The sequence below is a fragment of the Giraffa tippelskirchi genome, chromosome 1 (genome assembly GCF_054371585.1).
Source record: "Giraffa tippelskirchi isolate mGirTip1 chromosome 1, T2T-mGirTip1v1.2.pri, whole genome shotgun sequence".
NCBI lineage: Eukaryota > Metazoa > Chordata > Mammalia > Artiodactyla > Giraffidae > Giraffa > Giraffa tippelskirchi.
Genome location: NC_137275.1, coordinates 45,963,956 through 45,979,794, shown reverse-complemented (window position 1 = coordinate 45,979,794; position 15,839 = coordinate 45,963,956). Strand labels below are relative to the sequence as shown.

Genomic DNA, 15,839 nt, shown 5'->3' with positions numbered 1-15,839 from the left:
GCATTTGCTGGATCATTTTTCTACAAAACTTGTTTGTATAATATAAAACACTCTCTGAAGGGTTGGCTTTTTTTGGTTTTCATACCCTGAAAATCACATTTTGTAATACTGGGGACCATTCATAATTGTCAGATACTTTTTAAAATTATTATCTCAATACATCACTTTTATAAAAACGTTTTTCTGAAGGAAATAAGATACATATGTGTCCCCAGATGTTTGTATAACTCTAGAATGATCTACACTATGTATATTTAACTTTTTATTGAATGTACAGACGTCCATTTTTGACATTACGCATGGTCCTTTTAGATCACATGAAGTTTGGTTTGCAAACATTTCTATAGCTGAACTTGTATGTGTGGTTGCCTCCTTAATAAACAACCTGACCATAATGTTTATTATTAAATTTATATTTGTTTTTTTCAAGTGTTTTATTAATTTTGGGGTACGGTAAGATCTACCCTCCTTTTCGCCAGTTGCTTACAATTGGTAATAATAAATATCTCCGTTGATTTTTTTTTTTAACACAACCCAAGTCACATTGTCCTTTCAGACTTGATCTCTGTGAGGTTGGAATATCATGCTGTATTATCTCTGTCCTAATTACTTCATATATGGATTTTGATGGGTGAAATTTGTAGTTTACTCAAAACTGGTGCGTTCCTGTAACTTTTTAACTTGCTATGAATTGTTACCTAGTTAAAAAAAGATAGCATACATAAACTAGCAAAAACACCACTATGTACGAGGATCCAGGGACTTCCCCTGGTGGTCCAGTAGTTAAGAATTCCCATTGCAATGCAGACAATAGGGGTTCGATCCCTAGTCGGATCCCACATGCTGTGAAGCCCACTTGGTACAATGGAAGATCCCACGTGCCAGAACACTGACCCAGTGCAGTCAAATAAATAAATTCTTTTTTTAAAAACAACCTTAAAAAAAGTATCCAGAAGAGGAAGTTAATACCTTTTTCAAACCAAATATGCATATTTATTTAGTTGATCATGTGCTTCTTTCTCTTATGGGTGAATGGAAAAAAATCAAGAATTGTATACTATTTTATTAGTTCCCTGTATCCCTTTTGGAAGTTTTCACTATTCTCTGTATTAAAATTGGTCTCACTTAATGAGTCATAGAGACGTGACACCTTCACGCTTGACTTTTCTCCCAAGTCAATCGAAAAGCTTTTAAGAATCTTTTTTTAAAGAATCATTTAAAATTAAATGTCATTATACTTGTAAACTCATGAATGAAAAGTTTACTTAAGCTTTTTATATACCCAGTGCAACAGAAAAATATATATGGTGGTTCTTGTGAATTATTTGCTATATCCAAGTTTAGCTTTGAGCTACAAAAGCAGAATAAAGGATAGTGAAACTAACTTGGAGGAAAAAAATGTGTTCATATGAGCATGAAGCCAAAGTTGGCAACCACTAACATATTTTGAATAAGTCTGAGCAGACTAAATGGCCTTCTGTTTACTGGTAAAAAATGGAACAAATTTTCCTCATGGACCTCACTTAATACAACTCAGTTAAAAGTGTTAACTGTATTCTAATTTCAAACCAGTTCTTTACACTGGGAAACTTCAGTGTTTTCTTTTTAGAAAGAGGGGAAGAAAGCTTTATTTCTTCTGATTTTGAAAATAATAGGCTCATTACTTTTTTACTTAACTGAAAATATTATGAAACATAAAAGGGGAAATGATCCCACATTTCACCTTTGGATCCTGCAATCCCTCCTTCCAGAAATAAAGATTTAAGTGCTGACCCTAACATGGTTATAAAATAACAGGTATCTCCCACATTTCAAAGGTCCACTGTATGCCACTTCACTTTTTTGAAAGACTTATTTGTACCTCTTTTTACTAACCAAAAGAAGTTCAAAGAGGATTTTTGCTTTTACAAAAAAAGGTGAAAGCAAAAATAGCATTCAGTGTTTATTTTGCAGGGAACAGGGAGCCCAACACTGTGAAGCCCCTTCACCAGGAACTACTCAGGGTCTCAAGCCACCATAGCTTAGAACCGTGTGAGCATCTGTGCTTTACTTGATTTGTGTCTCTGTTAGCAAGATGTGTCCTCAGATAATTGCTTCTTCACTTTACGCCATTTCAGCTCAGGAAAGTTTCATAGAAATGCTCTCACCTTCAGTAGTGGGAGAAACCTATGTTAAGTGGAAGGGTAAGAAGTCTTCTGTTTAAGATGAGGAAATACTTTTCACTTATACAATACTGTCATGAGTTTCCTCTTGAAACAGAGGTGTACATTAACTACTTATTGAAAGCTTGACACATTTCTTGGTTCCTGATTATAGATATTCCTTGATTAAAAATAAATATATACACTGTATCTTTATAACATCAGCTGTCTTTTGTTATGAAAAATTCTGTTTATTACAGAAAAGTAGAGGAATAGAGTAAATTATAAAGAAGAAAAAGCACTTACTCCGTAGGTAATCACCCACTTAAATTTAAGGATATTGTTTTTTTCCCCCCTAATGAAATTGGGATCATATTCATGATTGACACTGTAACTTTTTCTTAACTCTGAGGTCACTGAGGACTGCCATCATTTAGATGGATTCTGCTAGGGGAGAAAAAAGTTCAGAAAAAGTATACAAATATTCCCAAATTTTCCCACAAATTCTTTACATAGTTTCTTTTCTTGACACTTGAGTGCCCCCACCCCCACCCCACATACACACACAGCCTACCAAGCCATGAATTAACAGTTTGGGTTGAATACAATTCCAGTTTCAAAACAAAATACCTCTGCAGAAATGGACACAACCAAATAAAGAATCAAGATAGTCTAGATTAGAGTCCTCAAACTTCAGAATCATCTGACAAGCTGCTAAAATGCAGATTTCTGCACCCTACCCCAAGCATGCCTATTTAAAAATAGAGTGCTGGCCCCAAGAATAAAACGTCTAGGAATAGTATTCCCCAGCCCAGGTCAGGTGCCCATTACTGGGCTTGTTGACTATGGCAGCTGATTGGGATTAAGTAAAAAACATGTAGCTCTTGTGAAAAACTGTATGCATAGAATAAGGGAAGACCATTTTCCCTGAAAGTGGTGCTGTCTCCAGTAAGTAGGCCTTGTCTTGAGCAAACAAAGCAATAGGTACACACCAAAAATGTCTCAGTGTGTACCATATAGAATGGTTGTTTCATGTCAGTGGTCATGTTTCCTCACTACATTCGTGGTGAGAGGGCAGGTTCTGATAGTATTGGATCCCTTGGTTCATATTCATGCAGCCTAGTATCATTCCTGACCTTGAATTCCACGAAACATCTCATATCCTTACTATAAGTTCCCCTTAATACACAGAGTGATTTAAGCTAAGGTTCTGTCATCTGCCACCTGAAGGAAGAGTTAGTGTGTTTTTTAAATTGGCACATAAAATATGTACAGAAAAGTGTACAAAGCAAATGTTCAGCTGAGTGAATTACTAAGTGACTATATGTATAACCACCATGCAGGCAAGAGTTAGACTCTTAAGAATACCCAAAAAACTCTCCTAATGCCGTCTGCCGATTACTACTTCCTTCCTCTTCAAAGATAACAGGTATCCTGACTTTCAACATTACAATTTAAGTTTTGCCTATTTTTGAACTTTATCTAAATGTAACCAGAGAAGCTGAAGCTCCAGTACTTTGGCCACATGATGCAAAGAGCCAACTCATTGGAAAAGACCCTGATGCTAGGAAAGATTGAGGGCAGTAGAAGAAGGGGGCAACAGAGGATGAGATGGTTGGATGGCATCACCGACTCAATGGACATGAGTTTGAGCAAACTCTGGGAAATAGTGAAGGACAGGGAAGCCTGGTGTGCTGCAGTCCATGAAGTCACAAAGACTCGAACACGATTTAGCAACTGAACAACAAACCAGACACGGTAAATTTTTTCTGCCTGTCATTTTGATTAAAGGCTAAAGATGGTATTTCTCTGACTCAAGGACTAAACAGCAAAGATAATGTGAAATTGACCCATGTTGATGTCACTGTAGTGTGTTCATTCTCATTGTCATATTATATGCCATTGTATGTATCACAGTTTGTCCATTCTAATGTTGAAGAGCAGTTGGGTTGTTTCCAGTTTAAGTCTCTTAAAAATATTGCAGATTTGTACTTCAGAGATAATTAAGACAGACCAAGCTCTCAAAAGCTTTTTTCTCCTACTGACAACTAAAAATTTTGGACAAAATGCATAAGGTACCTACCTGAGGACACAGAAATACAAACAAAAGCAGGTGGTTTGGGAGGAGAGTCAAACCTGGAGGAGAGACTCAGAGAAATGAGTGTTTTTCTTCTCTTGTGTCTTGGCCCTGTGCTCAGAGAAGGTGCCCAGCAGAGCTGTCATGATGGCTCCTCTGATAGGTTAAACCAGAGAAAATTCTGAGGGAAAACCTATGAAAGGAACCCTGCTCCCCCCCCCAAAAAAAAGGGGGGAAAAAAAGCTCTTGGAAGCTAGAGCTTGTTGGGGACTTTTATTTTTGCATTTCTTTCATGATTTGTCGCTGGCAAGCACCCCATTAAGCCCTGGTAGCAAGCAGTGCCAACAGTTTAAATTGATAGAAACTCTATTTTCCTGATAGAGAAAATGGGGAAAGAACCTCTGCAGTCTAAAGAGTGAGAAGAATCTCCATTTTTCTCTACTTTTTGTCCTAAAGGTGAACTGAGTTGTGGCAACTGCACAACGATAGTGATGGAGTTAAAATTCTGAGAGAACATTTGTATCTGGTCAGAGGAAAAGCAAAGGCACCCTTTGGGGTAAGGAGGAAACCAGAAAGCCCAGATAAAGGGGTCCTTTATTGTGTTTTAATCAAAACTAATCAGTGTAAGCTCCAAGCTTACCCCTGCACTATACATACTCAGACCCAAAGCAGCACAGCAAAGCCTTTGAGAACTGAACTAATTTAAACCGCTAATTATGACACAGCATAACTACTGAGCACTGCATGTGTGAGGTTGATCCCATATAGCGTAACAAAACCTTTGTAAACTAAACTGACACTGGAACCACAGGCTGCAGAAGATGGAACAGAAGTTGCATTCTGAACCTATCTGGGTTGGTTGTTTAAACAAACAAAATCAACATTCTCTGGAACATTTTAACAGGACCTAGACAATGTCAGACTTTATTTTTTTGGGCTCCAAAATCACTGCTGATGGTGATCGCAGCCATGAAATTAAAAGACGCTTACTCCTTGGAAGGAAGGTTATGACCAACCTAGATAGCATATTTAAAAGCAGAGACATTACTCTGCCAACAAAGGTCTGTCTAGTCAAGGCTATGGTTTTTCCAGTGGTCATGTATGGATGTGAGAGTTGGACAGTGAAGAAAGCTGAGTGCCACAGAATTGATGCTTTTGAACTGTGGTGTTGGAGAAGACTCTTGAGAGTCCCTTGGACTGCAAGGAGATCCAACCAGTCCATCCTAAAGGAGATCAGTCCTGGGTGTTCATTGGAAGGACTGATGTTGAAGCTGAAACTCCAATACTTTGGCCACCTCATGCGAAGAGTTGACTCATTGGAAAAGACCCTAATGCTGGGAAGGATTGGGGGCAGGAGGAGGATGAGATGGCTGGATGGCATCACTGACTCGACGGACATGGGTTTGGGTAAGCTCCGGGAGTTGGTGATGGACAGGGAGGCCTGGCGTGCTGTGATTCATGGGGTCGCAAAGAGTCGTACACAACTGAGCGACTGAACTGAACTGAAGAGTCTAAATAATATTCAAAGTGTTTAACATGTAATCCAAAATTATTCAACATATAAAGAACCAGAGAAATGAGATCAATTCTCAAGAAGTTCAGACAACAAATGTCAACACCAAGATGGTCCAGATGTTAGAATTATCAGATTTTAAGGCAGCCATTATAACTATAACATGAGATAAAGGAAAACACCCTTGAGATGAATGAAACTGTAGAATCTCTCAACAAAGTAGAATTTTTTTTAATGGAAATTTTAGAACTGAAAAAATAATCTGAAATTTTAAAAAGTTGCTAGATGGATCCAACAGCTAACTAAAGATGACAGGAAAGTCAGTGATATTGAAGAGAGATCAATAGAATTTATTAAACCTGGAGAACAGAGCAACAAAAGATTGGAAAATTAAGCAGAGCCTCAGGAACCAGAGGACCAGTATCAAAAGGCCCAACATTTGTTTCACTGGACTCTAGCTCTCAAAAAGAAGTCTTTTTTTTTTTTTTAAAAAGAAGTCTTTTGTAGGGACTTCCATGATGGTCCAGTGGTTAAGAATCTGCCTGCCAATGCAGAGGAGATGGGCTCAATCCCTAGTCTGGGAAGATCCCACGTGCCATGGAGCTGATAAGCCCATGAGTCACAACTGCTGAGCCCACTCTTTGATGATACTCCTGCTGTTCCCTTTGCCTCTTCTCTGTGGAGCCTCACAGTAAGCCCCCTACATACGAGTGAGTTCCATTCCGAGAGTGTGTTCGTTCATAAGCTGGCTCTAGCACACCAGTGTTGGGATACCAAAAAGGAAGAGAAAGAGATAGGTACAGAACAAATTTGAAGAAGTAATGAATAAAAGTTCCCAAATTTGATGAAAGACATAAACATACAGATTTTAAGAATCTCAGTTAACTGAACCTATATGGGTTGATAAGCTAAAACCACACTAAGACACAATGAAGCAAATTAAACTTCATAACTCAAAAAGCAAAAACTCAGAAATACACACACATAATTACAATGCTGACACCAGAGATAAAGGAGAAAAGTCTTGAAAGCAGCTAGATTGAAACACATTATGTATGGTAGAACAACAATTTAAATGATCACAGATTTCTGTGAGTCCAGAAGATAGTAAATAAGATCTTTAAAGTGGTGAAAAAGAATAATCAACTCAAATTTCTACCCACTGGACAGTAATCACAGCAAAATGACATTTTCAGGTGAGGGAAGACTAAGACTTTATATAATCTGCAGACTTGAAGAAAATGATGCCAGAGGGAAATTTAGAACTGCAAGAACAAAGGAAAAGCAGCATAAATGTTCATTATGTGGGTGAAAATAAAAATTTTCTAAGTTCTTTAAAATTTGTATGACTGTTGAAAGCAAAAGCTGTAAATTTGTCAAAAGTTTTCAGTGTATTTATCATTAATACATATGACAACTATAAGAATAAAGAGAACTGTAGAGCTGTAAGATTTCTATATTTAAAGTGACAAAATACTAACTCTGAATAGACTGTGAAAGTTTAGGTATGTATATCATAATCCCTAGAGTGTGTATATTGTAATTAAGAGAGAGAGAAAATAGATAAGTTATAATTTAGTTCAGATAGTCTAAAAGAAGGCAGGAAATGTGGAATAGAAGAACAAAGGACAAACAGAAAACAAATATTAAAACAGAAGACTTATCATTTCACACCAGTCAGAATGGCTGCTATCCAAAAGTCTACAAGCAATAAATGCTGGAGAGGGTGTGGAGAAAAGGGAACCCTCTTACACTGTTGGTGGGAATGCAAACTAGTACAGCCACTATGGAGAACAGTGTGGAGATTCCTTAAAAAACTGGGAATAGAACTGCCATATGACCCAGCAATCCCACTGCTGGGCATATATATACCGAGGAAACCAGAATTGAAAGAGACGCGTGTACCCCAATGTTCATCGCAGCACTGTTTACAATAGCCAGGACATGGAAGCAACCTAGATGTCCATCAGCAGACGAATGGATAAGGAAGCTGTGGTACATATACACAATGGAATATTACTCAGCCATTAAAAAAAATACATTTGAATCGGTTCTACGGAGATGGATGAAACTGGAGCCCATTATACAGAGTGAAGTAAGCCAGAAAGAAAAACAATACAGTATACTAATGCATATATATGGAATTTGAAAGATGGTAACGATTACCCTATATGCGAGACAGAATAAGAGACACAGATGCATGGAACAATTTTATGGACTCTGAGGGAGAAGGTGAGGGTGGGACGTTCTGGGAGAATAGCATTGAAACATGTATATTATCATATGTGAAACAGAACACCATTCCATGTTCGATGCATGTGACAAGGGCTCAGGGCCAGGGCAATGGGATGATCCAGAAGGATGGGATGGGGAGGGAGGTGGGTGGGGGGTCCAAGAAGGGGAACACATGTAAACCCATGGCTGATTCATGTCAATGTATGGCAAAAACTATTACAATATTGTAAAGTAATTAGCCCCCAACTAAAATAAATAAATTTATTTAAAAAAAAAATTAAAAAAAATAAAATAAAACGGAAGACTTAAATCCGACCATACCATTCTTACATTAACTAAATATTTAAGCATACCAGATTAGATTGTCAGATTGCATAAAAAGACCCAATAAATATATGCTGTTATAACCCCAGTGCAAGCACAGAGGTCCTCACATATTGGTTAAGGAGACAAAAGAGGGAGAACCAGAGAGATGGCAACGTGAGGACTCAGCTCAACACTGCCAGAGGATTGCAGCCATGAACCAAGGAATGTGGACCATCTCTAGAAGCTAAAAAATCAAAGTAACACATTCTTCTGGTTAAGATAAGAGCCTACCAAGGCCTTGATGTCAGCCCAGTGAAAGTTGTTTCAGACTTCTGGACTCCAGAACTGTGAAAGAATAAAGAAAGTTACGTTATCTTAAGCCACTAAGTTTGCGGTAATTTGTTACAGCAGCAACAGGAAACTAAGAGATCTCAAATCAACTATCTAAGCATTTACCTTAAGAAACTACAAAGAGAAGCCAAAGGAAAAAAATTGAAGAGCAGACTTCAGTGAGACTGAACTCAAAAACAGTTGCGGAAATCAATGAAGTCAAAGTACTCTGCTACGAACTTTCTTGTACATGTGCATGCATTTCTGTTAGATGCACTTATGTTTATAAGTGGAATTGCTAGATAAAGTGATGTGCATATGTTCAGCATCAACAGATGTTTTCCACGCTGTTTTCCACAGTGTTGTGCCAGCTCTCATTCTAACCCGCAGTGTATGAATGTTCCCATTGCTCCACATCCTTGCTAGTGTTTGGTATTGACAGTCCTTTTTACTATATTTTTACCTTTTTCCCTTTACTTTAGTCATTAGAGTATATTGTGCTATCTTTGTGGGTTTAGTTTTCATTTCTTTGATAATTCATGATGGTTGTGTACTTTTTCACATGCTCGTTGATCATTTGGGTATCTTGTGAAATTTGTTCCAGTAACTTGCCTGATTTTATTTTCTTTTTATTTGAGTATAATTGCTTTACAATGCTGTGTTAGTTTCTGCTGTACAATGAAGTGAATCAATTATATGTATACATATGCCCCCTCCCTCTGAGACCTCCCTCCTACCCCCACATCCCCACCCCTCTGGGTCATCACAGAGCACTGAACTGAGCTCCCTGTACTAGAAGGTTCCCACCAGCTAATGTATTTTGTACATGGTAGTGTATATATGTCAATTCTAATCTCTCTATTCATTCTACTCACCTTCCCCTTCCTACCTGTGTCCACACGTCTGGTTCATCAGTACCATTTTTCTAGATTCCATATTATGCATTCACATACAGTATTTGTTTTTCTTTGATTTTCTATTGAGTTTTCTTTAACTGATTAGTAGGAGTTGTCTCTGGGATTCCCTGGTGGCTCAACTGGTAAAGAATCTGCCTGCAATGTGGGAGACTTGGGTTTGATCCCAGGGTTGAGAAGATTCCCCTGGAGAAGGGAAAGGCTACCTAATCCATGTATCCTTGGTTCAGTTCAGTTCAGTCGCTCAGTCGTGTCTGACTCTTTGCAACCCCATGAACCGCAGCACGCCAGGCCTCTCTGTCCACCACCAACTCCCGGCGTCTACCCAAACCCATGTCCATCGAGTCGGTGATGCCATCCAGCCATCTCATCCTCTGTTGTCCCCTTCTTCTCCTGCCCTCAATCTTTCCCAGCCTCAGGGTCTTTTCAAATGAGTCAGCTCTTCGCATGAGGTGGCCAAAGTATTGGAGTTTCAGCTTCAACATCAGTCCTTCCAATGAACACCCAGGACTGATCTCCTTTAGGATGGACTGGTTGGATCTCCTTGCAGTCCAAGGGACTCTCAAGAGTCTTCTCCAACACCACAGTTCAAAAGCATCAATTCTGTGGCGCTCAGCTTTCTTTATAGTCCAACTCTCACATCCATACATGACTACTGGAAAAACCATAGCCTTGACTATATGGACCTTTGTTGGCAAAGTAGCATCTCTGCTTTTTCATATGCTATCTAGGTTGGTCATAACTTTCCTTCCAAGGAGTAAACGTCTTTTAATTTCATGGCTGCAGTCACCATCTGCAGTGATTTTGGAGCCCCCAAAAATAAAGTCTCTCACTGTTTCCATTGTTTCCCCATCGATTTGCCATGAAGTGATGGGACTGAATGCTATGATCTTAGTTTTCTGAAAAGTTTAAGCCAACTTTTTCACTCTCCTCTTTGACTTTCATCAAGAGGCTCTTTGGTTCTTCTTCACTTTCTGCCATAAGGGTGGTGTCATCTGCATATCTGAGGTTATTGATATTTCTCCCAGCAATCTTGATTCCAGCTTGTGCTTCATCCAGCTCAGCGTTTTTCATGATGTACTCTGCATGTAAGTTAAATGATCAGAGTGACAGTATACAGCCTTGACGTACTCCTTTTCCTATTTGGAACCAGTCTGTTGTTCCATGTCCAGTTTCCTGACCTGCATATAGATTTCTCAAGAGGCAGGTCAGGTGGTCTGGTATTCCCATCTCTTTCAGAATTTTCCACAGTATCCTAGATAAGGAAAAATAGATAGTTTTGAGTGAAGTTTTTCATGGTTCTTTTTAATGAATGAATAATACGAAGTGATACCCCTTTCATTTCATGTATTGATACTTGGGGTTTCATACATTCTCCCTCTCCCTATCCCTCTCCCACCTCTCCCTTATCAGTTTCACCAAGCGTATCTCAATTTTTTAATTGCAGCTATTAATTTGATGTGTCCCAAGGCCCAATCCAGGACTTCCCTGGTAGCTCAGCTGGTAAAGAATCCACCTGCAATGCAGGATACCCCGGTTCGATCCTGGGTCAGGAAGTTCCCCTGGAGAAGGGATAGGCTACCACTCCATAATCTTGGGCTTCTCTGGTGGCCCTGATGGTAAAGAATCTGCCTGCAATGTGGGAGACCTGGGTTCAATCCCTGGGTTGGGAAGATACCCTGGAGAAGGGACCGGCTACCCACTCCAGTATTCTGGCCTGGAGAATTCCATGGGCTGAGGAGCCTGGCGGGCTGTGGCTCATGGGGTCACAAAGAGTCAGACATGACTGAGCGACTGAGCGCAGCACAGCAAGTCCCAATCCTTGGTCCACTTCTCTGTCTACACTCACTCAATGGTTCTTGGCTTAGAAATCATGTATTAGGTGTCTAGATTCAGACCTATCTCCTGAACTCCAGAGTTACGTACCCATCTGCTGATTCGGCATCTTCACTTGAAATCCCGTAGAAATCTCAGGGTGTACATGTGCAAAAACAAACTTCTGATCTTGCAAGCCTGCATCCATCTTGGCTGATGGCAACAGGATGAAAACTTCAGAGTCATTCTCGGTAACCCCTCTGTCTCTCTCTCTCTCACACTCACAATATAAGCTTCACAGGAGCAGAGATCTTTGATTTGTTTATCATTGTACATCAAGTGCCTAGAACAGTGCCTAGCACATTGTAAGCACTTAAATATTGAATGAACGCATTGTTGGTGAGAATGTCTTGAGAGAGCGGTTTGTAACACTGAACAAAATTTACAGTGTAGGTTAAAATGTAGATATAGTGATTCCCAAGTGGCTCTAGTGGTAAAGAGCCTGCCTGCCAATGCAGGAGACGTAAGAGATGCAGGTTCGATTCCTGGGTCAGGAAGATCCCCTGGAGGAGGATGGCAACCTACTCCACTGATCTTGCCTGGAGAATCCCACAGACAGAGGAGCCTGGTGGGCTACAGTCCATAGGGTCGCATAGAGTTGGACACAACCGAAGCAACTAAGCACACATAGTGATTTCCAAGAATGTATCTTATACCTGCACATGTGCTTACATAGTTGTGAATATAGGACTTTTATCATAGTGTTACTTGTAGCAAAGGCTGAACTTGAATGACAACCAATAGGACACTGGTTAAATTATGATACATTATTCACTGAAATATCATGCAGCCAATTAGGAAGACCAAGATATAAGAGCTCTGTATAATTATGTGGCATGATACCCAAGATACAGTGTTAGAAGCAAAAACGAAGTACCAAACAATGCCATTTGTGGAATAAAAGAGGCTTGTGTGTACTATTCACTTGATTAGCAATGACTTTCTCTAGAGGAAAACAAAAGAAACTGGTGACTGACCTGGGAGAGGGGAACTAAGGACTCTGTTTACAGTAGTAAAAACACTCATTTTACCAGAGATCTTTCTTGTACTTCTGAATTCTTCACCATGTGCATATGTATACCCAATGGTTTTTCAAAAAGTAAGAGAAATGTGGCTCTTCTTCTAAATTCTCCAAACCTTCCCAAAACTTACCTGACTTTTAGTTAAATGAATAGAATCTGATTTGTGGGACATGCTCTTAGATATTTGGGCCACAAAAGGCACTTTCATAAATTTTACTTTAGTGTTGTGCTTTGGGCTTTATCCAGAGTTTTATGAAGAACAACCACAAAAGCTACTCTCTCTGGTATGAAATTATCAAGGGCATTGTTCATTCTGTGGTTCAACATCCCCTGTATAAGGGCCCATTGTGACACCTTTATTCTAGAATGCAATACCTGGAAGGTCATTGTGTCTCTTGAGGAACTGAGGGTGGCCCTTGTGATTACAAGACTTTTGTGCTTTGTCATATGCTTTGCATTTTTCTTCCTTTGCCAGAAAGTGTAGATTTCTTAGGTTGGTGCAAAAGTAATTGCAGTTTCAAATCTTGAATTTTGAATCATTATAACTAGGCTCAAATACACCTTTATTAATCAAAATAAGAACCATTACAATCAACACATTTTTGCCAATGAGAAATGTTTGTTTATTCCTATAGCATAAAAATGCATGCTTCAGGATTCAATGAACTCTTGGAAAGCATTTTCTGCCTCCTTCTGGTTGTGGAAACATAAAGTTGTTGAGATGCTTTAAATGGTAGTCAGTTGGCAAACAGGTGAATATGGTGGGTGAGGCAAAACTTTGTAGCCCAATTCGTTCAACTTTCGAAGCATTGGTTGTGCGATTTGTGGTCAGGTGTTGTTGTGGAGAATTGTTCCTGCCGGCTGCAGGCATTGCAGTTCTCTGTGTATCTCATCAATTTGCTGAGCAAACTTCTCAGATGTAATGGGTTCACCAGGATTCAGAAAGCTGTAATGGATCAGACCAGCAACAATGACCATGATATTTTTGGGGTGCAAGTTTGGCTTTGGGAAGTGCTTTAGAGCTTCTTCTCAGTCCAGCCACTGAGCTGGTCATCTCAGGTTGCTGCATAAAATCCACTTTTCATCATACATCACAGTCCCATCGAGAAATGGTTCACTGTTGTGTAGAATAAGAGAAGACAACACTTCAAAATGATGATTTTTCTGATTTGCAGTCAGTTCATGAGGCACCCACTTATTGAGCTTTTTCACCATTCCAATTTGCTTCAAATGCCCAACGACTGTAGAGTGGTTGACGTCGAGTTCTTTGGCAACTTCTTTTGTAGTTAAGAAGATCAGCTACAGTGACCAAGCTCTCAGTTGGTCACTGTCAACTTCTGATGGCTGGCCACTACTCCTCATCTTTAAGGCTCTCATCTCCTTTGCAAAACTCCTTGAACCAACACTGCATTGTATGTTTGTTAGCAGTTCCTGGGCCAAGTGCTTTGTTGAGGTTGAGAGTTGTCTTGGCTGCTTTACAACCTATCTTCTTAGAAAAAGAAAATCATTCGAATTTGCTTTTTGTCTAACATCATTTCCATAGTCTAAAATAAATATAAAATATGCAGCAAATAATAAGTCATTAGCAAAAAAAATAGTGAGAAATGCTCATTAAAATGATGTATAAACATAACCATATTCATTTAAGAATATATTCCAATATCAAATGGCAAATTTCAACAATGCAAAAACAAAAATTACATTTTCACCAACCTAATATATATGAATTTATTTCTTTATAGTCTGTCTTGGTCCAAAAAAAAAAGATGATTTACATAAATAGAAGAAGAAGAAGTTTTTACTGGACAAGAAAACATGAAGCTGAAGAAAATAGAAGAAACTTCATGTGGCATATTTTCTTCTTCCTTTTCAGAACACTGATTGTGTTTTTATTTTATAATACAACTATTCTCTTAGAGATAAGGTGAGCATAATGAAATTTTTAACCTAAAAACTAAAATTTTCCAAATATCTTCATTTTTCAGCAAGCCAAAAAGGCTTTTCTGTAGGTTTAACTTATTCTGCACAGCCCTCAGCTGTGCACTGATAAAAAAAAACACTTCTGATAATATAATTTCATAATCTAGTTATACATATTGGTTTATAGTTAAAAAAGGAGACTATGACTACTAAAGAAGTGTAAGCAAAACCTGTAAAAGTCCCTTATCTTTGTCTTGCTCCTGCTGCTGCTGCTAAGTCGCTTCAGTCGTGTCCAACTCTGTGCGACCCCATAGACGGCAGCCCACCAGGCTCCGCCGTCCCTAGGATTCTCCAGGCAAGAATACTGGAGTGGGTTGCCATTTCCTTCTCCAGTGCATGAAAGGGAAAAGTGAAAGTGAAGTCACTCAGTCGCGTCCGACTCTTAGCGACCCCATGGACTGTAGCCTACCAGGCTCCTCCGTCCATGGGATTTTCCAGGCAAGAGTACTGGAGTGAGGTGCTATTGCCTTCTCCCTTATCTTTGTCTTAATTCCTTTAAAACAACATGAAAAAGTTTTAATTAGAAAACTTGATTTTCTATGGTAGACATCCTTGTTTTAATATACACTCCAGAAAATTATGGGGGAGAGGGAAAGCTTTCTTTGAGAATTGGTAACTTGGTCAGCAGCTAGTTAGAGTATTTATACGTAAACATCTTTTAGATAAAATGAAGTACTTGTAGATTATTCTCTTGTAGATGCCACCAAACCAGGCAGACTCATAAATACCAAAAAAGAGTTCTTTTTAACACTAACTTTGTCTTTTATTAATCTATTTTTATTTGTATTTAGATACCATTGACATGTAGCATTATATTCATTTCAGGTGTATAACATAATGATTTGATATTTGTATATATTGCAAAATGACTACCACAGTAAATCTAGTTAACATTCATCACTATACATAGTTACAAATTTTTCTTGTGAAGAAAATTTTCAAGTTCTATTCTCTTAGCAACTTTCAAATATACAATACAGAATTATTAGCTATAGCAACTTTCAAATATACAATACAGTATTATTAGCTATAGTCCCCAAGTTGTACATTATATATCTACAACTTATTTATTTTATAACTGTGGGTTTCCACTCTTTAATCCCCTTCACCCATTTCACCCACTTCCCACACCCCTCCCACTTCGCCTCCCCACCTCTGGTAACCAGCAATCTGTTCTCTATATCCATGAACTCTGTTTGTTCATACTTTGGTTTGCTTTGTTTTAGATACCACATATAAGTGAGATCATACAATATTCGTCTTTCTCTGGCTGACTTACTGCACTTAATATAATGTCCTCAAGGCCCATCCATGCTATTGTGCATGGCAAGATTTCCTTCTTTTTTATAGCTGAATAATACTCCACTGTGTATGTATATGTATATACATATTTTCTTTAGCCATTTATCCATTGATGGACACTTAGGTAGCTTCCAGAGCTTGGTT

At 38.7% G+C, this 15,839-nt stretch overlaps 1 protein-coding gene across 3 annotated transcripts in view; it reads left to right on the top strand.

The window, feature by feature from the left end:
- The first annotated feature begins 12,810 nt into the window (after positions 1 to 12,810).
- Positions 12,811 to 15,839, top strand: part of SLC10A4 (solute carrier family 10 member 4) — a 41,744-nt gene continuing 38,715 nt past the window's right edge. For 2 of the 3 annotated variants that reach the window (XM_081590521.1, XM_081590516.1), the window contains exon 1: positions 14,156 to 14,337. The gene's annotated coding sequence lies outside the window, so the exon portion shown is untranslated. Of the gene's footprint in view, positions 14,338 to 15,839 lie in introns of all 3 variants that reach the window. The other variant, XR_014082164.1, reaches the window with a different exon arrangement.